Source organism: Ischnura elegans, chromosome 11 (assembly GCF_921293095.1).
Source record: "Ischnura elegans chromosome 11, ioIscEleg1.1, whole genome shotgun sequence".
Lineage (NCBI taxonomy): Eukaryota > Metazoa > Arthropoda > Insecta > Odonata > Coenagrionidae > Ischnura > Ischnura elegans.
The window spans coordinates 57472670-57498874 of record NC_060256.1 but is presented as its reverse complement, the minus strand read 5'-3'; the positions used below and the strand labels follow the sequence as shown (position 1 = coordinate 57498874).

Here is a 26205-nt window from a genome sequence, read left to right as displayed (position 1 = left end):
TTTGCGGAGTTCTCATTTTTAACTAGATGAATTGATTGTCCGAGTATGGTATTGTCCTGTGAAAAGTGATTAACTATACTATTTTGTAAAGGTTGAAAAAATAGCACTTACTTGAATCTGAGTGTTGAGGGAGTGGACGATATGCTTTCACAGTACTGAAATGCCGAGTTTGAGGGTAAATGTTTAATTTGGGTGGATTTTTTAGTTTGCTTTTTTTCTGGAATTACATTTTTAATACGGCTTTTCAGTTAGTTGTGTCTGGAAGAATGATGAATTGGATGAATATTTTTTACCGTGAAGACAGACTATCCAAATCAAATAAGGATAATATTGTCTTTGCCCGGTTCCTGTAAAATGATATTTTTATAATTCAGACAGTGCTATTGTGATGGTTTAAAATATTAAAATGGGTGCAGGTGCAGGGGTCATGCGGATATTCATTTATTTGAGACTGGAATACTTTTTGCTTACTTCTCATGAATGTTGAAGGAGGGATTTTCGGCTCACAGTGACATCAAGTAGAGTTGCATATGTTACAAATGGTCTTCACATTATGGTTAATTCAAATACATGTCCGGGACGATGATTTCCTTAAAAAAATGTGTTTCACTTCTTTCCTTCGAAGTGTATTCGTCCTGGAAAGAGGTATTTATTGTTCACAACATGTAGACGGGATTTTTCAAATCCGCAAGGAGTATATCTTACCTTGCATATGATTTTCTTCAAATTCGTTCTTGGACTCGTAAAATACTTTCTCAATTTTTGGATTCTTACTTTCCTCCTGTGAAAAATAGCTTATTCTATTATATGAGAATAATTTATGATTACTCACTTGATTTTAGGTAACAGTGTAAGGATAAGTGGCTTGCTCTTTGGTTTATTTTCTTGATTCAATGGTGTAGTAAAATTGCTTTTATAAATTCTTGAAATGTTCTTGAAATTAGTGAAGAGCAGTGTGACATAAACTTCTTTAAAATACCCTAGATATGGAGGCACGTAAAGCATTAAATAAGTATTATAAATGGATAATATCTTGCAGGTATTGAATTTATGTGCAATATGAAAATAACTTACCTAGTTGAAGGAGTTTGCGGAGTTCTCATTTTTAACTAGATGAATTAATGATTGTCCGAGTATGGTATATTCCTGTGAAAAGTGATTAACTATACTATTTTGTAAAGGTTGAAAAAATAGCACTTACTTGAATCTGAGTGTTGAGGGAGTGGACGATATGCTTTCACAGTACTGAAATGCCGAGTTTGAGGGTAAATGTTTAATTTGGGTGGATTTTTTAGTTTGCTTTTTTTCTGGAATTACATTTTTAATACGGCTTTTCAGTTAGTTGTGTCTGGAAGAATGATGAACTGGATGAATATTTTTTACCGTGAAGACAGACTATCCAAATCAAATAAGGAAAATATTGTCTTTGCCCGGTTCCTGTAAAGTGATATTTTTATAATTCAGACAGTGCTATTGTGATGGTTTAAAATATTAAAATGGGTGCAGGTGAAGGGGTCATGCGGACACTACATTTATTTGAGACTGGAATACTTTTTGCTTACTTCTCATGAATGTTGAAGGAGGGATTTTCAGCTCACAGAAACATCAAGTAGAGTTGCATATGTTACAAATGGTCTTCACATTATGGTTAATTCAAATACATGTCTGGGGCGATGATTTCCTTAAAAAAATGTGTTTCACTTCTTTCCTTCGATGTGTATTCGTCCTGGAAAGAGGTATTTATTGTTCACAACATGTAGACGGGATTTTGCAATGCCGCAAGGAGTATATCTTACCTTGCATATTATTTTCTTCAAATTCGTTCTTGGACTCGTAAAATACTTTCTCAATTTTTGGATTCTTACTTTCCTCCTGTGAAAAATAGCTTATTCTATTATTTGAGAATAATTAATGGTTACTCACTTGATTTTAGGTGACAGTGTTAGGACAAGTGGCTTGCTCTTTGGTTTATTTTCTTGATTCAATGGTGTAGTAAAATTGCTTTTACGAATTCTTGAAATGTTCTTTAAATTTCTTGAAGAGCAGTGTGACATAAACTTCTTTAAAATACCCTAGATATGGAGGCACGTAAAGCATTAAATAAGTATTATAAATGGATAATATCTTGCAGGTATTGAATTTATGTGCAATATGAAAATAACTTACCTAGTTGAAGGAGTTTGCGGAGTTCTCATTTTTAACTAGATGAATTAATGATTGTCCGAGTATGGTATATTCCTGTGAAAAGTGATTAACTATACTATTTTGTAAAGGTTGAAAAAATAGCACTTACTTGAATCTTAGTGTTGAGGGAGTGGACGATATGCTTTCACAGTACTGAAATGCCGAGTTTGAGGGTAAATGTTTAATTTGGGTGGATTTTTTAGTTTGCTTTTTTTCTGGAATTACATTTTTGATACGGCTTTTCAGTTAGTTGTGTCTGGAAGAATGATGAACTGGATGAATATTTTTTACCGTGAAGACAGACTATCCAAATCAAATAAGGATAATATTGTCTTTGCCCGGTTCCTGTAAAATGATATTTTTATAATTCAGACAGTGCTATTGTGATGGTTTAAAATATTAAAATGGGTGCAGTTGCAGGGGTCATGCGGATCTTCATTTATTTGAGACTGGAATACTTTTTGCTTACTTCTCATGAATGTTGAAGGAGGGATTTTCGGCTCACAGTGACATCAAGTCGAGTTGCATATGTTACAAATGGTCTTCGCATTATGGTTAATTCAAATACATGTCCGGGACGATGATTTCCTTAAAAAAATGTGTTTCACTTCTTTCCTTCGAAGTGTATTCGTCCTGGAAAGAGGTATTTATTGTTCACAACATGTAGACGGGATTTTTCAATGCCGCAAGGAGTATATCTTACCTTGCATATGATTTTCTTCAAATTCGTTCTTGGACTCGTAAAATACTTTCTCAATTTTTGGATTCTTACTTTCCTCCTGTGAAAAATAGCTTATTCTATTTATTATATGAGAAAAATTAATGGATACTCACTTGATTTTAGGTGACAGTGTTAGGATAAGTGGCTTGCTCTTTGGTTTATTTTCTTGATTCAATGGTGTAGTAAAATTGCTTTTATAAATTCTTGAAATGTTCTTGAAATTCGTGAAGAGCAGTGTGACGTAAACTTCTTTAAAATACCCTAGATATGGAGGCACGTAAAGCATTAAATAAGTATTATACATGGATAATATCTTGCAGGTATTGAATTTATGTGCAATATGAAAATAACTTACCTAGTTGAAGGAGTTTGCAGAGTTCTCATTTTTAACTAGATGAATTAATGATTGTCCGAGTATGGTATTGTCCTGTGAAAAGTGATTAACTATACTATTTTGTAAAGGTTGAAAAAATAGCACTTACTTGAATCTGAGTGTTTAGGGAGTGGACGATATGCTTTCACAGTACTGAAATGCCGAGTTTGAGGGTAAATGTTTAATTTTGGTGAATTTTTTAGTTTGCTTTTTTTCTGGAATTACATTTTTAATACGGCTTTTCAGTTAGTTGTGTCTGGAAGAATGATGAACTGGATGAATATTTTTTACCGTGAAGACAGACTATCCAAATCAAATAAGGATAATATTGTCTTTGCCCGGTTCCTGTAAAATGATATTTTTATAATTCAGACAGTGCTATTGTGATGGTTTAAAATATTAAAATGGGTGCAGTTGCAGGGGTCATGCGGACACTACATTTATTTGAGACTGGAATACTTTTTGCTTACTTCTCATGAATGTTGAAGGAGGGATTTTCGGCTCACAGTGACATCAAGTAGAGTTGCATATGTTACAAATGGTCTTCACATTATGATTAATTCAAATACATGTCCGGGACGATGATTTCCTTAAAAAAATGTGTTTCACTTTTTTCCTTCGAAGTGTATTCGTCCTGGAAAGAGGTATTTATTGTTCACAACATGTAGACGGGATTTTTCAATGCCGCAAGGAGTATATCTTACCTTGCATATGATTTTCTTCAAATTCGTTCTTGGACTCGTAAAATACTTTCTCAATTTTTGGATTCTTACTTTCCTCCTGTGAAAAATAGCTTATTCTATTATATGAGAATAATTAATGGTTACTCACTTGATTTTAGGTGACAGTGTTAGGATAAGTGGCTTGCTCTTTGGTTTATTTTCTTGATTCAATGGTGTAGTAAAATTGCTTTTATAAATTCTTGAAATGTTCTTGAAATTCGTGAAGAGCAGTGTGACATAATCTTCTTTAAAATACCCTAGATATGGAGGCACGTAAAGCATTAAATAAGTATTATACATGGATAATATCTTGCAGGTATTGAATTTATGTGCAATATGAAAATAACTTACCTAGTTGAAGGAGTTTGCGGAGTTCTCATTTTTAACTAGATGAATTAATGATTGTCCGAGTATGGTATATTCCTGTGAAAAGTGATTAACTATACTATTTTGTAAAGGTTGAAAAAATACCACTTACTTGAATCTGAGTGTTGAGGGAGTGGACGATATGCTTTCACAGTACTGAAATGCCGAGTTTGAGGGTAAATGTTTAATTAGGGTGGATTTTTTAGTTTGCTTTTTTTCTGGAATTACATTTTTAATACGGCTTTTCAGTTAGTTGTGTCTGATAGAATGATGAACTGGATGAATGTTTTTTACCGTGAAGACAGACTATCCAAATCAAATAAGGATAATATTGTCTTTGCCCGGTTCCTGTAAAATGATATTTTTATAATTCAGACAGTGCTATTGTGATGGTTTAAAATATTAAAATGGGTGCAGGTGCAGGGGTCATGCGGATCTTCATTTATTTGAGACTGGAATACTTTTTGCTTACTTCTCATGAATGTTGAAGGAGGTATTTTCGGCTCACAGTGACATCAAGTAGAGTTGCATATGTTACAAATGGTCTTCACATTATGGTTAATTCAAATACATGTCCGGGACGATGATTTCCTTAAAAAAATGTGTTTCACTTCTTTCCTTCGATGTGTATTCGTCCTGGAAAGAGGTATTTATTGTTCACAACATGTAGACGGGATTTTTCAATGCCGCCAGGAGTATATATTACCTTGCATATGATTTTCTTCAAATTCGTTCTTGGACTCGTAAAATACTTTCTCAATTTTTGGATTCTTACTTTCCTCCTGTGAAAAATAGCTTATTCTATTAATTGATAATAATTAATGGTCACTCACTTGATTTTAGGTGATAGTGTTAGGACAAGTGGCTTGCTCTTTGGTTTATTTTCTTGATTCAATGGTGTAGTAAAATTGCTTTTATAAATACTTGAAATGTTCTTGAAATTCGTGAAGAGCAGTGTGACATAAACTTCTTTAAAATATGCTAGATTTGGAGGCACGTAAAGAATTAAATAAGTATTATGCATGGATAATATCTTGCAGGTATTGAATTTATGTGCAATATGAAAATAACTTACCTAGTTGAAGGAGTTTGCAGAGTTCTCATTTTTAACTAGATGAATTAATGATTGTCCGAGTATGGTATTGTCCTGTGAAAAGTGATTAACTATACTATTTTGTAAAGGTTGAAAAAATAGCACATACTTGAATCTGAGTGTTTAGGGAGTGGACGATATGCTTTCACAGTACTGAAATGCCGAGTTTGAGGGTAAATGTTTAATTTGGGTGGATTTTTTAGTTTGCTTTTTTTCTGGAATTACATTTTTAATACGGCTTTTCAGTTAGTTGTGTCTGGAAGAATGATGAACTGGATGAATATTTTTTACCGTGAAGACAGACTATCCAAATCAAATAAGGATATAATTGCCTTTGCCCAGTTCCTGTAAAATGATATTTTTATAATTCAGACAGTGCTATTGTGATGGTTTAAAATATTAAAATGGGTGTAGGTGCAGGGGTCATGCGGATCTTCATTTATTTGAGACTGGAATACTTTTTGCTTACTTCTCATGAATGTTGAACGAGGGATTTTCGGCTCACAGTGACATCAAGTAGAGTCATATGTTACAAACGGTCTTCACATTATGGTTAATTCAAATACATGTCTGGGACGATGATTTCCTTAAAAAAATGTGTTTCACTTCTTTCCTTCGATGTGTATTCGTCCTGGAAAGAGGTATTTATTGTTCACAACATGTAGACGGGATTTTTCAATGCCGCAAGGAGTATATCTTACCTTGCATATGATTTTCTTCAAATTCGTTTTTGGACTCGTAAAATACTTTCTCAATTTTTGGATTCTTACTTTCCTCCTGTGAAAAATAGCTTATTCTATTATATGAGAATAATTAATGATTACTCACTTGATTTTAGGTAACAGTGTAAGGATAAGTGGCTTGCTCTTTGGTTTATTTTCTGGATTCAATGGTGTAGTAAAATTGCTTTTATAAATTCTTGAAATGTTCTTGAAATTCGTGAAGAGCAGTGTGACATAAACTTCTTTAAAATATGCTAGATTTGGAGGCACGTAAAGAATTAAATAAGTATTAAACATGGATAATATCTTGCAGGTATTGAATTTATGTGCAATATGAAAATAACTTACCTAGTTGAAGAAGTTTGCGGAGTTCTCATTTTTAACTAGATGAAATAATGATTGTCCGAGTATGGTATTGTCCTGTGAAAAGTGATTAACTATACTATTTTGTAAAGGTTGAAAAAATAGCACTTACTTGAATCTGAGTGTTGAGGGAGTCGACTATATGCTTTCACAGTACTGAAATGCCGAGTTTGAGGGTAAATGTTTAATTTGGGTGGATTTTTTAGTTTGCTTTTTTTCTGGAATTACATTTTTAATACGGCTTTTCAGTTAGTTGTGTGTGGAAGAATGATGAACTGGATGAATATTTTTTACCGTGAAGACAGACTTTCCAAATCAAATAAGGATAATATTGTCTTTTCCCGGTTCCTGTAAAATGATATTTTTATAATTCAGACAGTGCTATTGTGATGGTTTAAAATATTAAAATGGGTGCAGGTGCAGGGGTCATGCGGACACTACATTTATTTGAGACTGGAATACTTTTTGCTTACTTCTCATGAATGTTGAAGGAGGGATTTTCAGCTCACAGTGACATCAAGTGGAGTTGCATATGTTGCAAACGGTCTTCACATTATGGTTAATTCAAATACATGTCCGGGACGATGATTTCCTTAAAAAAATGTGTTTCACTTCTTTCCTTCGAAGTGTATTCGTCCTGGAAAGAGGTATTTATTGTTCACAACATGTAGACGGGATTTTTCAATGCCGCAAGGAGTATATCTTACCTTGCATATGATTTTCTTCAAATTCGTTCTTGGACTCGTAAAATACTTTCTCAATTTTTGGATTCTTACTTTCCTCCTGCGAAAAATAGCTTATTCTATTGTATGAGAATAATTAATGGTTACTCACTTGATTTTAGGTGACAGTGTTAGGAGAAGTGGCTTGCTCTTTGGTTTATTTTCTTGATTCAATGGTGTAGTAAAATTGCTTTTATAAATTCTTGAAATGTTCTTGAAATTCGTGAAGAGCAGTGTGACATAAACTTCTTTAAAATATGCTAGATTTGGAGGCACGTATAGAATTAAATAAGTATTAAAAATGGATAATATCTTGGTGGTATTGAATTTATGTGCAATATGAAAATAACTTACCTAGTTGAAGGAGTTTGCGGAGTTCTCATTTTTAACTAGATGAATTAATGATTGTCCGAGTATGGTATTGTCCTGTGAAAAGTGATTAACTATACTATTTTGTGAAGGTTGAAAAAATAGCACTTACTTGAATCTGAGTGTTGAGGGAGTGGACTATATGCTTTCACAGTACTGAAATGCCGAGTTTGAGGGTAAATGTTTAATTTGGGTGGATTTTTTAGTTTGCTTTTTTTCTGGAATTACATTTTTAATACGGCTTTTCAGTTAGTTGTGTCTGGAAGAAAGATGAACTGGATGAATATTTTTTACCGTGAAGACAGACTATCCAAATCAAATAAGGATAATATTGTCTTTGCCCGGTTCCTGTAAAATGATATTTTTATAATTCAGACAGCGCTATTGTGATGGTTTAAAATATTAAAATGGGTGCAGGTGAAGGGGTCATGCGGACACTACATTTATTTGAGACTGGAATACTTTTTGCTTACTTCTCATGAATGTTGAACGAAGGATTTTCGGCTCACAGTGACATCAAGTAGAGTTGCATATGTTACAAATGGTCTTCACATTATGGTTAATTCAAATACATGTCCGGGGCGATGATTTCCTTAAAAAAATGTGTTTCACTTCTTTCCTTCGATGTGTATTCGTCCTGGAAAGAGGTATTTATTGTTCACAACATGTAGAAGGGATTTTTCAATGCCGCAAGGAGTATATCTTACCTTGCATATGATTTTCTTAAAATTCGTTCTTGGACTCGTGAAATACTTTCTCAATTTTTGGATTCTTACTTTCCTCCTGTGAAAAATAGCTTATTCTATTATTTGAGAATAATTAATAGTTACTCACTTGATTTTAGGTGACAGTGTTAGGATAAGTGGCTTGCTCTTTGGTTTATTTTCTTGATTCAATGGTGTAGTAAAATTGCTTTTATAAATTCTTGAAATTTTCTTGAAATTCGTGAAGAGCAGTGTGACATAAACTTCTTTAAAATATGCTAGATTTGGAGGCACGTAAAGAATTAAATAAGTATTATGCATGGATAATATCTTGCAGGTATTGAATTTATGTGCAATATGAAAATAACTTACCTGGTTGAAGGAGTTTGCGGAGTTCTCATTTTTAACTAGATGAATTAATGATTGTCCGAGTATGGTATTGTCCTGTGAAAAGTGATTAACACTACTATTTTGTAAAGGTTTAAAAAATAGCACTTACTTGAATCTGAGTGTTGAGGGAGTGGACGATATGCTTTCACAGTACTGAAATGCCGAGTTTCTGGGTAAATGTTTGATTCGGGTGGGTTTTTTTGTTTGCTTTGTTTCTGGAATTACATTTTTAATACAGCTTTTCAGTTAGTTGTGTCTGGAAGAATGATAAACTGGATAAATATTTTTTACCGTGAAGACAGACTATCCAAATCAAATAAGGATAATATTGTCTTTGCCCGGTTCCTGTAAAGTGATATTTTTATAATTCAGACAGTGCTATTGTGATGGTTTAAAATATTAAAATGGGTTCAGGTGCAGGGGTCATGCGGACACTACATTTATTTGAGACTGGAATACTTTTTGCTTACTTCTCATGAATGTTGAAGGAGGGATTTTCGGCTCACAGTGACATCAAGTGGAGTTGCATATGTTACAAATGGTCTTCACATTATGGTTAATTCAAGTACATGTCCGGGGCGATGATTTCCTTAAAAAAATGTGTTTCACTTCTTTCCTTCGATGTGTATTCGTCCTGGAAAGAGGTATTTATTGTTCACAACATGTAGACGGGATTTTGCAATGCCGCAAGGAGTATATCTTACCTTGCATATGATTTTCTTCAAATTCGTTCTCGGACTCGTGAAATACTTTCTCAATTTTTGGATTCTTACTTTCCTCCTGTGAAAAATAGCTTATTCTATTATTTGAGAATAATTAATGGTTACTCACTTGATTTAAGGTGACAGTGTTAGGACAATTGGCTTGCTCTTTGGTTTATTTTCTTGATTCAATGGTGTAGTAAAATTGCTTTTATAAATTCTTGAAATGTTCTTGAAATTCGTGAAGAGCAGTGTGACATACACTTCTTTAAAATATCCTAGATTTAGAGGCACGTAAAGCACTAAATAAGTATTATACATGTATAATATCTTGCAGGTATTGATTTATGTGCAATATGAAAATAACTTACCTAGTTGAAGGAGTTTGCGGAGTTCTCATTTTTAACTAGATGAAATAATGATTGTCCGAGTATTGTTTTGTCCTGTGAAAAGTGATTAACTATACTATTTTGTAAAGGTTTAAAGAATAGCACTTACTTGAATCTGAGTGTTGAGATAGTGGACAATATGCTTTCACAGTACTGAAATGCCGAGTTTCAGGGTAAATGTATGATTTGGGTGGGTTTTTTTGTTTGCTTTGTTTCTGGAATTACATTTTTAATACGGCTTTTTAGTTAGTTGTGTCTGGAAGAATGATTAACTGGATGAATATTTTTTACCGTGAAGACAGACTATCCAAATCAAATAAGGATAATATTGTCTTTGCCCGGTTCCTGTAAAATGATATTTTTATAATTCAGACAGTGCTATTGTGATAGTTTAAAATATTAAAATGGGTGCTGGTGCAGGGGTCATGCGGACACTACATTTATTTGAGACTGGAATACTTTTTGCTTACTTCTCTTGAATGTTGAACGAGGGATTTTCGGCTCACAGTGACATAAAGGAGAGTTGCATATGTTACAAATGGTCTTCACATTATGGTTAATTCAAATACATGTCCGGGACGATGATTTCCTTAAAAAAATGTGTTCACTTCTTTCCTACAATGTGTATTCGTCCTGGAAAGAGGTTTTTATTGTTCACAACATGTAGACGGGATTTTTCAACGCCGCAAGGAGTATATCTCACCTTGCATATGATTTTCTTCAAATTCGTTCTTGGACTCGTAAAATACTTTCTCAATTTTTGGATTCTTACTTTCCTCCTGTGAAAAATAGCTTATTCTATTATTTGAGAATAATTAATGGTTACTCACTTGATTTAAGGTGACAGTGTTAGGACAAGTGGCTTGCTCTTTGGTTTATTTTCTTGATTCAATGGTGTAGTAAAATTGCTTTTATAAATTCTTGAAATGTTCTTGAAATTCGTGAAGAGCAGTGTGACATACACTTCTTTAAAATATCCTAGATTTAGAGGCACGTAAAGCACTAAATAAGTATTATACATGTATAATATCTTGCAGGTATTGATTTATGTGCAATATGAAAATAACTTACCTAGTTGAAGGAGTTTGCGGAGTTCTCATTTTTAACTAGATGAAATAATGATTGTCCGAGTATTGTTTTGTCCTGTGAAAAGTGATTAACTATACTATTTTGTAAAGGTTTAAAAAATAGCACTTACTTGAATCTGAGTGTTGAGGGTGTGGACTATATGCTTTCACAGTACTGAAATGCCGAGTTTGAGGGTAAATGTTTAATTTGGGTGGATTTTTTAGTTTGCTTTTTTTCTGGAATTACATTTTTAATACGGCTTTTCAGTTAGTTGTGTCTGGAAGAATGATGAACTGGATGAATATTTTTTACCGTGAAGACAGACTATCCAAATCAAATAAGGAAAATATTGTCTTTGCCCGGTTCCTGTAAAGTGATATTTTTATAATTCAGACAGTGCTATTGTGATGGTTTAAAATATTAAAATGGGTGCAGGTGAAGGGGTCATGCGGACACTACATTTATTTGAGACTGGAATACTTTTTGCTTACTTCTCATGAATGTTGAAGGAGGGATTTTCAGCTCACAGAAACATCAAGTAGAGTTGCATATGTTACAAATGGTCTTCACATTATGGTTAATTCAAATACATGTCTGGGGCGATGATTTCCTTAAAAAAATGTGTTTCACTTCTTTCCTTCGATGTGTATTCGTCCTGGAAAGAGGTATTTATTGTTCACAACATGTAGACGGGATTTTGCAATGCCGCAAGGAGTATATCTTACCTTGCATATTATTTTCTTCAAATTCGTTCTTGGACTCGTAAAATACTTTCTCAATTTTTGGATTCTTACTTTCCTCCTGTGAAAAATAGCTTATTCTATTATTTGAGAATAATTAATGGTTACTCACTTGATTTTAGGTGACAGTGTTAGGACAAGTGGCTTGCTCTTTGGTTTATTTTCTTGATTCAATGGTGTAGTAAAATTGCTTTTACGAATTCTTGAAATGTTCTTTAAATTTCTTGAAGAGCAGTGTGACATAAACTTCTTTAGAATATCCTAGATTTGGAGGCACGTAAAGCATTAAATAAGTATTATACATGGATAATATCTTGCAGGTATTGAATTTATGTTCAATATGAAAATAACTTACCTAGTTGAAGGAGTTTGCGGAGTTCTCATTTTTAACTAGATGAATTAATGATTGTCCGAGTATGGTATTGTCCTGTGAAAAGTGATTAACACTACTATTTTGTAAAGGTTTAAAAAATAGCACCTACTTGAATCTGAGTGTTGAGGGAGTGGACGATATGCTTTCACTGTACTGAAATGCCGAGTTTGAGGGTTAATATTTTATTCGGGTGGATTTTTTATTTGGTTTTTTTCTGGAATTACACTTTTAATAGGGCTTTTCAGTTAGTTGTTTCTTGAAGAATGATGAACTGGATGAATATTTTGTACCGTGAAGACAGACTATCCAAATCAAATAAGGATAATATTGTCTTTTCTTGGTTCCTGTAAAATGATACTTTAATTAATCACACAGTGCCATTGTGATGGTTTAAAACACTCATGATGGGTACAGGTAAAAGACACTACATTTATTTGAGACTGGAGTACTTTTTGCTTACTTCTCATGAATGTTGAAGGAGGGATTTTCGGCTCACAGTGACATCAAGTAGAGTTGCATATGTTACAAATGGTCTTCACATTATGATTAATTCAAATACATGTCCGGGACGATGATTTCCTTAAAAAAATGTGTTTCACTTCTTTCCTTCGAAGTGTATTCGTCCTGGAAAGAGGTATTTATTGTTCACAACATGAAGACGGGATTTTTCAAAGCCGCAAGGAGTACATATATCTTACCTTGCATATGATTTTCTTCAAATTCGTTCCTGGACTCGTAAAATACTTTCATAATTTTTGGATTCTTACTTTCCTCCTGTGAAAAACAGCTTATTCTATTATTTGAGAATAATTAATAGTTACTCACTTGAATTTAGGTGACAGTGTTATGATAAGTGGCTTGCTCTTTGGTTTATTTTCTTGATTCAATGGTGTAGTAAAATTGCTTTTATAAATTCTTGAAATGTTCTTGAAAATCGTGAAGAGCATTGTGACATAAACTTCTTTAAATAATCCTAGATTTGGAGACACTTAACATATTAATTAACTATTAAACATTGATAATATCTTGTAGGTATCGATTTTATGTGCAATATGAAAATAACTTACCTAGTTGAAGGAGTTTGCGTAGTTCTCATTTTAACTCGATGAAATAATAAATGTCCGAGAATCGTATTGTCCTGTGAAAAGTGATTAACTATACTATTTTGTAAAGGTTTAAAAAATAGCACTTACTTGAATCTGGGTGTTGAGGGAGTGGACGATATGCTTTCACAGTACTTTAATAATAACACAGTGCTATTGTGATGGTTTAAAATATTAAAATGGGTGCAGGTAAAAGACACTACATTTATTTGAGACTGGAATACTTTTGCTTACTTCTCATGAATGTTGAAAGAGGGATTTTTGGCTCACAGTGACATCAAGTAGAGTGTCATATGGTACAAGTACCCACACAGCACAAATATATCCATTGGATATCCAATGGATATCCATGTTGGTTGCCATGACATCCATTGGATATCCATAGATTTATCCAATGGATATCCAGTGGATATCCAAATGTCCTCTATCTGGATACGCCATGGATATACATTAGACATCCATTGGATATCCAGTGGATATCCATTGAGAATGCTCTGGATTTGTAGTGGATTTTCAGTGGATATCCAGTGGATATCCAAATGTTCTCTATCTGGATAGGCCATAGACATACATTAGACATCCATTGGATATCCAGTGGTTATCCATTGAGAATGCTCTGGATTTGTAGTGGATTTTCAGTGGATATCCAGTGGATATCCAAATGTTCTCTATCTGGATAGGCCATAGACATATATTAGACATCTAGTGGATACTCATCGAGGATCCTGTGGACATTCATTTGATAACCAGTGGATATCCACGATACTTAGGTATTCAATGGATATTCATTACAAATCGTCTTGAATTCTAAGGGATATACAGAGTCTAGGGAAAATCTTGGAGATCCCCAAAAATTGGCATGCTACCTACAGGATATTGAGTGGATCCACCAAATATCCACAACTACACTGTAAAATAGAAATTATACTTGAGTTAATGCCTTAAATTTTTCTTTGTTTGGCTACATAAATTTAATGCATTCTTTTGCAATGAATAAGTAAACACACCAAGCAGTGATTGAGAACCTTGTATTAATTTAACAGACTAAGATTTTGGATATCACCAGAGGTATTAATGATGGATGAAAGAGCAATAACATTCTGAAATGAAATTTATTTAACTTATGACTTTTACAATACAATGCTATTTTGTTTTAATTAGAACATGTATGAATTTCATTATTTAAACTCAATTATTATTAACATTATTATTATTATGTGCACCAGGTTCCTGGATATTCCTGAAATAAATAATAGAGCTTGTAAGTAACTAAGGTTAGTGCTCTAACAATTTAAAATTATTCCTTTACAGTAAGCTCAGAAGTATAAATCCAATGTCACGTAGCTGAAAATTGTGTTTTTGTTTCAATGAAAAGGAACTCCATAGTAGGAACAATAATGCAAAAGTCTAAATAATTTAAAGATCATCCTAGGCCACCATCATAATTAATGACAGACTAAAATAGGAATAATGATATGCTCTCTGTATAGATATTTCTGTGAGTTGTAATATTAAATAAATAAGCCAAATATTAATAATGAACATAGTAATTTCAGGACTCTACCAGAATTGTTTACCTGGCTTCATTGATGGCCCTCGCCTTTCCGTGTCGCAACCAGTTTTTCACAGAATCAATTATTACTTTGTCCGTAATTTTTTCATTAGGGAAATTACCTCTAACACCGCCTATAGCAAAGAGATAAAAGTAAATAATCATAACATCCAAAAAAAAAGGGGCAAGTACATGATAGTTAATCTTTCAAAAAGACAAGGTCCACTATGATGTGCACGTAGCACAAATTATAATAATAGTCGCTAAGCTTATTAATTTAGATGCAATCTTTTTCTAGTACTGCAAATAAAAGTTGGTCACATTTTGACTGGTAAAACTATTAAATGATGATCAAGAAGACATAATTACATAAAATCACTTCAGCGAGGTTAAGTTTTGAAAATATTTCTTTTTTCTTTCCCCCTGACCAGCTATTGTTGGCTGCAGCCTCATTGGTTAGAATTTTCTTAAGAATAAGCTCTGCGGTATTATTCTCGGTATATATCTCGGTAAGCTCTGCGAAATTATTGTCTTCGCCACAACAAACCGACCTGGTAGAAACAGAAAACAAAGAATTTCATCACACACCGAGGTAATCGATCCATTAACACATTTTCACAATAAGATGCCCGTATTTAAGATTTACCGTACCTCTTCCCGTCTCTTACATTTGTTTTGTTGTTTTTTTGCTCTTAAATTAGGGCATCGAAAACGTTATTAGAATATAAAAAATTTCGTAGCATAAAAAGCGTGGTTAGGGCCGAAAAAACGTAATTGAAACTGCATGAAAACGTTCTGATGCCACATGAAAAGGCATTTAAAGGCCTACGTCTTTAAACACGTGTTTATGGTCGAGAAAAAAATGTTTTCGGGCGGACTTAATTACTTACTGTTTCAGTACTTTTTTTTAGCTGTTTTTGAAACGCTTTCATGAGATTTTTGTGCTCTCTGGTATGTTAACGAATATGGTCAGCTATTAATAGTACGCGCACACTTACCTTTAAAAACTTCCGTCGAAATCTGGCGGAGGAGTCCAGCAAATGCGTCACACAGAATGAACTAGTGACAGCAGTTTAAAATTCACTCGCGAAAAACGAAGTGATGAATATAGTTTTGTCGCACTAGCCTCAATAACTGACACTCGCAAAGACACTAGTTTCGAAAAACGTGGTCACTCGGATGTCAAGTCAAAAGTAAAACCAGTAAAACTGCGAAAAAACGTTTCCCAGCTTTCCCCCTTTCATGACGGTCGCGGGTGTACGACGTCTTTGTTTCGGGACCCAATACTGCGGGGTTTAGGCTTTACCCTCGGAGTCCGGGAGCAACTACCCTGACCCTTCGCCTTTATTACCCCTCTTAGGGGTAAAAGGGACCGCGGTCATGCAATTGTTTATCCAGTCAGTTTTCTAAATAAATATTTGTTCTTTTCTCAATAAATATAAACTAAGAATTGAATTCTTTGTCTTTTGAGCAGCGTTTACAATTTTTAAACGAAATTTTACGATAAATATTAACTTATGTTTCGAGTTCTTTATAAACATCAACATGGAAATTGATGCTGCATTAAATGCGTTAATATTGACCTTAGAACTTCGTTTAAAATTTGACAAGGCTCAGAAGAAAACGAGGAATTCAATTCAAAGTCTGCAATTTACGTGCAAGAAACAATTGTCCATGTGCCAAACACATATAAGCAACCCATGAGTTGACCTCGAACCGATGACACTGGTAGGGTCGTAAATCCGGAGAGGAGGGAGCACATGTGCTCCGTCCTCTCCGGGGAGAAGGGAGCACATGTGCTCCCCCCTCCCGTGTGATTATCGGCGAGACACTTTTTAACGAATGTCCTCCAAAAATGCTCCGTACCAATGGCGCAGCGAGGGGGAGGTTTTGGGGGGATAAACTCCCCCCCCCCCGCGCAGAGCTCAGAGAAATTTATAAGTTTATAATTAACAATTTAGCCTCCGTGTAATAATAATATAAACAATTTAAATGGTTTCATATTGTTTTCTCACGTTGCCAATGTTACGCGATCTTATTTAATCGCGCATGCCGCAACATGCCCGTGTGGAAAATATGAACTAAATGTCATCATTTGCAGAGTAAATGACGAACTTTACGAAACTGCTGATGCCATTAAAACTTATTTTTCCACATTTTTAATCAAGAAAACATAGATTGATTTTTACGTTCATACTGTAACTACTCATTATAAATAATTATTATCCATGGGTGTCCTCTGATGAATATCCAATGGATATCCACTCTTGGATATCCATTGGATATTCATTGTTGTACTCTGATGGATATCCAGCCATGGATATCCATTGTATATACATAGGATATATCCCGTGGCGATGGATGTGTGGTGGACATTATGGATATCCAATGGATATACAGTGGATATTTTGTGCTGTGTGGGTAGTCTTCACATTTTGGTTAATTCAAAATCTGGGACGATGATTTCCTTAAAAAAATATGTTTCACTTCTTTCCTCTGATGTGTATTCGTCCTGAAAAGAGGAATTTATTGTTAAGAACATGTAGATGGGATTTTTCAAAAGCCGCTAGGAGTATATCTTACCTTGCATATGATTTTCTTCAAATTCGTTCCTGGACTCGTAAAGTACTTTTTAATTTTTGGATTCTTACTTAATTCCCGTGAAAAATAGCTAATTCTATTATTTGAGAATAATTAATGGTTACTCACTTGATTTTATGTGACAGTGTGAGGACAAGTGGCTTGCTCTTTGGTTTATTTTCTTGATTCAATGGTGTAGTAAAATTGCTTTTATAAATTCTTGTAATGTTCTTGAAATTTGTGAAGAGCAGTGTGACATAAACTTCTTTAAAAAGTCCTAGATTTGGTGACACGTAAAGCATTAAATAAGTATTATACTTGGATAATATCTTGCAGGTATTGATTTTATGAGCAATATCAAAATAACTTACCTGGTTGAAGGAGTTTGCGGAGTTCTCATTTTTAACTAGATGAAATAATGATTGTCCGAGTATCGTTTTGTCCTGTGAAAAGTGATTAACTATACTATTTTGTAAAGGTTGAAAAAATACCACTTACTTGAATCTGAGTGTTGAGGGAGTGGGCGATATGCATTCACAGTAGTGAAATGCTGTGTTTGAGGGTAAATGTTTAATTTAGGTGGATTTTTTAGTTTGCTATGTTTCTGGCATTTCATTTTTAATACGGCTTTTCAGTTAGTTATGTCTGGTAGAATAATGAACTGGATGAATATTTTTTACCGTGTAGACAGACTATCCAAATCAAATAAGGATAATATTGTCTTTGCCCGGTTCCTGTAAAATGATACTTTAATTATTCACACAGTGCTATTGTGATGGTTTAAAACACTCATGATGGGTGCAGATAAAAGACACTACATTTATTTGAGACTGGAATACTTTATGCTTACTTCTCATGAATGTTGAACGATGGAAATTCGGCTCACAGTGACAACATTTAGAGAGTCATATGGTACAAGTAGTCTTCACAATTTGGTTAATTCAAACACATGTCTGGGACGATGATTTCCTTAAAAAAATGTGTTTCACTTCTTTCCTCTGATGTGTATTCGTCCTGAAAAGAGGTATTTATTGTTCAGAACATGTAGATGGGATTTTTCAAAGCCACAAGGAGTATACCTTACCTTGCATGTGGTTTTCTTCAAATTTGTTCCTGGACTTGTTACATACTTTTTTATTTTTAGATTCTTACTTTCCTCCTGTGAAAAATTGCTTGTTCTATTATTTGAGAATAATTATAGTTACTCACTTGATTAAAGGTGTTAGTTGTGGGACAAGGGGCTTCTCTATTGTTTATTTTTTTGATTCAATGGTGTAGTAAAGTTGCTTTAACACATTCCATGCGGCCGACAAAATTTTGGGTGTTCCAGGTGACGGAATTTTTTTATTTGAATTTCCAATAGATTTCACTTTATAATGATTACCTTGATATGTAAAGTTGCCAATAACATGCGGGAAATATTTTTTTTTAAACATTTATTTCGTGACATCTTAAGATGTCGTTCGCCATGGCGAAACAATGTACGTATGCAACCGGCAATACACCAATACCCGCTAATTCTATTTTTCAAATTGCAACAAACCCCTTCCTATTCTAAAGATCATTTCAATTTTAATTGCTAACATTAAATAATAATAAGCACTGGATATAATTTTGACAGTTAAACTGCAATATTTTATGAAGTATTTGTAGCTTACTGCATATCGAACACAAAACAAATGATTTGTAACACTGCAATGGTCCGGGCAATGGTTATTGGGTTCTCTACAGCAAACTTACATTTTTTCCCGCACATTTGGCAATTCACAGTAGAGAACCTGATTGGCTAGATACTTCCAAAGTAATACTTCGAGGTAGCCTTAGCTAGGAAGCAATATAAGTCGATGAAGAAGAATACACATTTTTCTTCAATTTTTTTGATTCCAACAATTTTCTGTAAGCTTTCTCTGCATGACCAATACAATGCTTTCTTGAACGTAAACCGTTACTATCATACATTTTTAATATTTTATTTTAGTTTAAAGTAAAATACATTGTTGTAAAAATATATATAGCACTTATAATAAAAAGCATACAAAATAAAGAGTAACTTTTTCATTACACTTAAAAATTCATATTCGTTATTTCTCTGGTATCTTCCCATGATATTCAATGAAGCAGGGACGAAGACATAATCTGGGCTCATCCGGACAAACTGGACAGAAAGTGGTGACGGTCTTCCTGACTCCTTTGGTGTGACAAACGCGGCATCGCTTTTGTTTCCGTCTATCCCCCTGTCGGCAGGAAAGAAAGTGGAAAAATGAGATTCGGGGGGCTTCGGTGTGGATGGGCGTGAGGTAGGGCCTGTTTGTGCTCCTACCAGGGATCGTATTAGCCCTATGCGGAACTCGTACAGTGTTTTTTTGTGTCCACTGTATTTTTGATACAATAAGTAACTATTTATAATGATCAACTGAAAGATGTCTATTCCTAATTTCTTATACCACTTGACCGATTTATGCTCACAGGGGTAATATGCTAGCATTTGGTCGCTGTGATCAATGCCTCTCATAAATTTGTTATACATAACTATCGCCTCCGGTGTTAATTTCACTATTCCTTATCTGTTCGGGACCTCAAGCAACTGGCTCCCATACTCGAAGGTGATGACCAAAACGTCCCATTTGTCCCTCCATTTCAAGACACAGATGCCATCATGGCTCCACTGCTTTACTATTTCACCCTTCTTAATTTTTTGGGACACAATTTCCTTGGGATTCCCTGCTCTGTTTACCCGCAATGTGCCTGTGCAATATATTTCCCATCCCAGAAGTTCTCCAGACAATTGCACACTGCTGTAGTAATTATCTAAATAAACAGAATGGCCAAAAACCTCTCGGCCCTGAAGTAGTTTATGTACTACATTTCTGACGTGCCCCTGCCCTCCTACTTCCTTATCTGCAGACCCAGTGTATACCAGCATTCGAATTACTATTCCGGATGATTCCATTAACAAATAAATTTTAATGCCATATTTATGAAGTTTTCCATGCATGTGCTGTCGAAAAATCAGACGGCCTCTCCATAAAACCATTGATTCATCCAACGATAAATCTTTAGCGGGTGAATAAATGGCATGCATTCTAACTTGAAAATGATTATTCAATGGCCTGATTTTGAACAATTTGTCCTCTGGTAGAGGCTCATTTTCCGTAAGTTTTGCAGCGAAATGATGGGTTTGCAAAAAGCCAAGAAACCTACCCCGAGGCATGTACCGTGAAAAGCACATTAAATTGAATAAATCATCCTTTTTCCAATAATCCTGGATTATATTAAGCCTAATTGTTCCCATGTGGAACAATAAACCAAGGAACTTTTGCAATTCGTCTCTCGACATATGTTTCCAGTCGGCTATTCTGGCATGTGGCGATACATTTGTCGATTGGAGGGTCTCAGCCAGCCTGTTGGTTTCTGAAACAAAGAGGTCGTAAAATACCTCATTGGCTATGAGGTCAAAATAATCGCGTGGGTGAATGCCAGCTGGGGATTCCTTCAACCCGGGACAACCAGTAAATGGCATCCGTGTGATAGCAGGCTGCTAATTTTTCCACATTTCACAAAATCTATCGTTACCTGAGGGGTTCGGTGCCATGGTTTCAATGATGGAATCAGTTGCAGAAATATTGGTCCTGTCACGCTCAGAATCTCCAAGATCCTCGTCCTCGCTCTCATCTTCGCTGTCGCTGATTTAAGAATGGAAGTCTTCCGTGCTTTCCTCCCATAAATCCTCATCTTCTCCCGAAGAATCTGTCTCAGATAGTAGCCTCATCAAGTCGTCTTCGGTCAATCTCTGTGTTAGGGCTCGCGAAGGATCATTCTTTGAACATCCTAGTTATTGATTGAAAAAATTATTTAATTATTGCAAAAAATAATAATATGTTTAAAATTGAATAAATTTTCCAAACTGCACTCGCAGATATTGAAACTCGCCGGAGACAGTAGTCCTCTTTCTGCTTCAGTTTTCTTGCCATTTTCATCTTCTTCCACCTTACTCTTTCTCCTATTTCCTGCTCCTTATTATACAAATATAAATACATTATTAAGATATTTATCCTACAGAACATGAAATAATGAGTGTTGAACACTTACCAGAATTGAGCACGGTTGTGGTGGTATCTTCTGAATGGGGGATATATTTCTTCCTGTGTATTTCGAACGCCTACACTCGAAAACACAATATCTCACGGCAGCACGTATGTAAGCTGAACTCTTGAGCTGATGAGGTGCAGAATCAGAATGCCGTGTGGTAGGACAGAGCACCATTCGCGACTAACATTTGAAGGAAGCATGTGTGGAATAGTGTGTAGTAATGAAACAATGTTTCAACCTCCGGGAGTAAGCCCCGGAACAGAGAATTTTCCAGAGAATTTGTAAAATGGACTCTTCATTCGAATGGATGGAAGGAGTAAGGTGAGCGAGGTATAAGAAAAATTATATGACCTCCTGCGCAGGAAGCTCAAATTATCATGTGCTGTTAACGTTTTATAAACACCGGATCGGTAATTGTGTGCTGCATTGGAGCGGAGGAACAAGGATATGTAGCAATTTTGGAGCGAGGCAAAAAAACTCACCATGAAACTTATGACCAGGTGAAACACCTATGAGTTTCTCCCTGCCCATTGTTATATCAATACACAAATTTCACGCAATGATAACAAAGAAATAAGAAAAAAATTCATGAGGTGACGAAGGGCATGACCCAAAATATTGAAAAAATTGCGAAAAAAAAAAAAAGATAAGAGGTAGAGGATATAAAAGATATCAGAAACGGATAATACCATAGAAAAAAAGAAATCTAAATTTACTGAATTGCGTCAAAAAAAGACATTCTGGATAAAACCGAGAGCGAAAAAAAATAATGAAACGATGTACTACTGATGACATCTTATGATGTCACCCGCCACCTGTGGAAGACATTCGTGACATCTTATGATGCCACCCGCATGGAACATGTTAATAAATTCTTGAAATGTCGGGGGTAGAAGGGGCTTGCTCTTTGGTGTATTTTCTTGATTCAATGGTGTAGTGAACCAACTTCAATAAATTCCTTAAATGTCCTTTAAATTGGTGAAGAGCAGTGTCACATACACTTCTTTAATTAATCCTAGATTTGGAGACACTTAAAGCATTAAAAAGTATTATATATGGATAATATTTTGCAGGCATTGATTTTATGAGCAATATGATAATATCTTACCCAGTTGAAGGAGTTTGCGTAATTCTCATTTTTAACTGGATGAAATAATGATGGTCCGAGTATCGTATTGTCCATTGAAAAGTGAGTATCTATAATATTTTCTAAAGGTTTTAAAGAAATAGCACTTACTATAATCTGAGTGTTGAGGGAGTGGACGATATGCTTTCACAGAAATGAAATGTCATGTTTGAGGGTAAATGTTTAATTTGGGTGGATTTTTTAGTTTGCTTTGTTTCTGAAATTTAATTTTTAATACGGCTTTTCAGTTTGTTGTGTCTGGAAAATGATGAACTGGATGTATATTTTTTACCGTGAAGACAGTCTATCAAAATTAAAATAAGGATAATATTGTCTTTGCCTGGTTCCTATAAATGATATTTCAATTATTCACACAGTGCCATTATGATGGTTTGATAAATGATGGGGACAGCTCATGGATACTAAGTTTATTTGAAACTTGAATACTTTATGCTTACTTCTCATGAATGTGGAACGAGGGATTTTCGGATCACAGTGACATCCATTAGAGTTGCATATGGTGCAAATGGTCTACACATTTTGTTAAATTGAAACACATGTCCGGGACGATGATTTCCTTAAAACATGCTTTTCACTTCTTTCTTTCGATGTGAATTTCCCTGAAAAGAGGTATTTATTGTTCACAACATGTAGATGGGATTTTTCAAAGCCACAAGGAGTATATCTTACCGTGCATATGATTTTCTTCAAATTTGCTCCTGGACTCGTAAAATACTTTTTAAATTTTTGGATACTTACTTTCCTCCTGTGAAAAATGGCTTATTCTACTATTTGAGAATAATTAATGGTTACTCACTTGATTATAGGTGTTACTCTTAGGAGAAGGGGCTTGCTCTTTGGAGTATTTTCTTGATTCAATGGTGTGGTGAACTAACTTCAATAAATTCCTGAAATGTCCTTTAAATTGGTGAAGAGCAGTGTCACATACACTTCTTTAATTAATCCTAGATTTGGAGACAGGTAAAGCATTAATTTTTATTATATATGGATAATATTTTGCAGGCATTGATTTTATGAGCAATATGATAATGTCTTACCCAGTTGAAGGAGTTTCCGGAATTCTCATTTTTAACTGGATGAAATAATGATGGTCCGAGTATCGTATTGTCCATTGAAAAGTGAGTATCTATAATATTTTCTAAAGGTTTTAAAGAAATAGCACTTACTATAATCTGAGTGTTGAGGGAGTGGACGATATGCTTTCACAGAAATGAAATGTCGTGTTTGAGGGTAAATGTTTAATTTGGGTGGCTTTTTAGTTTGCTTTGTTTCTGAAATTTAATTTTTAATACGGCTGTTCAGTTAGTTGTGTCTGGAAGGAAGATGAACTGGATGCATATTTTTTACCGTGAAGACAGTCTATCGAAATTAAAATAAGGATAATATTGTCTTTGCCCGGTTCCTGTAAAATGATATTTCAATTATTCACACAGTGCCATTATGATGGTTTGATGAACAATTGATGGGGACAGCTCATAGATACTAAGTTTATTTGAAACTGGAATACTTTATGCTTACTTCTCATGCATGTTGAACGAGGTATATTCGGCCTACAGTGACATCAATTAGAGTTGCATATGGTGCAAATAGTATTCACACTTTGTTTAATTCAAACACATGTCTGGGATGATGAATTCCTTAAAAAAAATGTGTTTCTCTTCTTTTCTTTGATGTGTATTCCTCCTGAAAAGAGGTATTAATTGTTCACAACATGTAGACGGGATTTTTCAAAGCCACAAGGAGTATATCTTACCTTGCATATAATTTTCTTCAAATGGGTTCCTGGACTCGTAAATTACTTTTTCAATTTTTTGATTCTTACTTTCCTCCTGTGAAAAATAGCATATTCTATTATTTGAGAATAATTAATTGTACTCACTTGATTAAAGGTGTTAGTCATAGGACAAGGGGCTTGCTCTTTGGTTTATTTTCTTGATTCAATGGTGTGGTGAACCAACTTCAATAAATACCTGAAATGTCCTTTAAATTGGTGAAGAGCAGTGTCTCATACACTTCTTTAATTAATCCTAGATTTGGAGACACGTAAGGCATTAAAAAATATCATGTATGGATAATATTTTGCAGGCATTGATTTTATGAGCAATATGATAATATCTTACCCAGTTGAAGGAGTTTGCGGAGTTCTCATTTTTAACTGTATGAAATAATGATGGTCCTAGTATCGTATTGTCCATTGAAAAGTGAGTATCTATAATATTTTCTAAAGGTTTTAAAGAAATAGCACTTACTACAATCTGAGTGTTGAGGGAGTGGACGATATGCTTTCACAGAACTGAAATGTCGTGTTTGAGGGTAAATGTTTAATTTGGGTGGATTTTTTAGTTTGCTTTGTTTCTGAAATTTAATTTTTAATACGGATTTTCAGTTAGTTGTCTCTGGAAAATTATGAACTGGATGCATATTTTTTACCGTGAAGACAGTCTATCCAAATAAAAATAAGGATAATATTGTCTTTGCCCGGTTCCTGAAAAATATATTTCAATTATTCACACAGTGCCTTTTTGATGGTTTAATAAACTGTTAATGGGTACAGCTCAAAGATATTAAATGTATTTGATACTGGAATACTTTTTGCTTACTTCTCATGAATGTTGAAGGAGGGATTTTCGGCTCACAGTGACATCAAGTAGAGTTGCATATGTTACAAATGGTCTTCACATTATGGTTAATTCAAATACATGTCCGGGACGATGATTTCCTTAAAAAAAGGTGTTTCACTTCTTTCCTTCGATGTGTATTCGTCCTGAAAAGAGGTATTTATTGTTAACAACATGTACATGGGATTTTTCATATCCACAAGGAGTATATCTTACCTTGCATATGATTATCTTCAAATTCTGTCCTAGAATTTCAAAATTTTTTTTAAATTTTAGGATACTTACTATCCTCCTGTGAAAAATAGTTTATGCTATGATTTGAGAAATATTAATAGTTACTCACTTGATAATAGGTCTTAGTGTTATGACAAGGGGCTTGCTCCTTCGTTAATTTTTTTATTTCGATGGAGTAGTAAACTTGCTTTAAAAAATTCTTGAAATGTCCTTGAAATTCGTGAAGAGCAGTGTGACATAAACTTCTTTAAATAAGGCTAGATTTGGTGACACATAAAGCATTAAAAAGTATTATACATGGATAATATCTTGCAGGTTATGATTTTATGTGCAATATGAAAATAACTTACCTAGTTGAAGGAGTTTGTGGAGTTCTCATTTTTAACTCGATGAAATAATGAATGTCCGAGTATCGTAATGTCCTGTTAAAAGAAGAGTAACTATACTATTTTGTAAATGTTATAAAAGAAAAGCATTTACTTGAATCTGAGTGTTGCATGAGTGGACCATATCCTTTCACAGTACTGAAATGCCATGTTTGAGGATAAATGTTTAATTTGGGTGGATTTTTTAGTTTGCTTTGTTGCTGGAATTACATTTTTAATCGGACTTTTCAGTTAGTAGTGTCTGGAAGAATGATGAACTGGATGAATATTTTTTACCGTGAAGACAGACTATCCAAATCAAATAAGGATAATATTGTCTTTGCCCGGTTCCTGTAAAATGATATTTTAATTATTCAGACTGTGCCATTGTGATGGTTTCAAACACTCAAAATGGGTGCAGGTAAAAACACTGCATTTATTTGAAACTGGAATACTTTTTGCTTACTACTCATGAATGTTGATCGAGGGATTTTCGGCTCACAGTGACATCAAGTAG

The 26205-nt window shown here is 34.3% G+C and overlaps 1 long non-coding RNA gene across 3 annotated transcripts; it reads right to left on the bottom strand.

The window, feature by feature from the left end:
- Positions 1-14068: 14068 nt before the first annotated feature.
- On the bottom strand, positions 14069-16063 carry LOC124168066. Of its 3 annotated transcripts, none has more exons than XR_006866829.1 (3): positions 15654-16063; positions 14681-14789; positions 14069-14343 (listed from the first exon to the last, which is right to left on the bottom strand). It is a non-coding gene; the product is annotated as an uncharacterized LOC124168066 (long non-coding RNA). The 3 variants fall into 3 exon arrangements; XR_006866827.1 differs by lacking the exon at positions 15654-16063 and adding an exon at positions 15025-15637; XR_006866828.1 differs by lacking the exon at positions 15654-16063 and having other exon boundaries at positions 14681-14879.
- Between the last annotated feature and the right edge of the window lie 10142 nt (positions 16064-26205).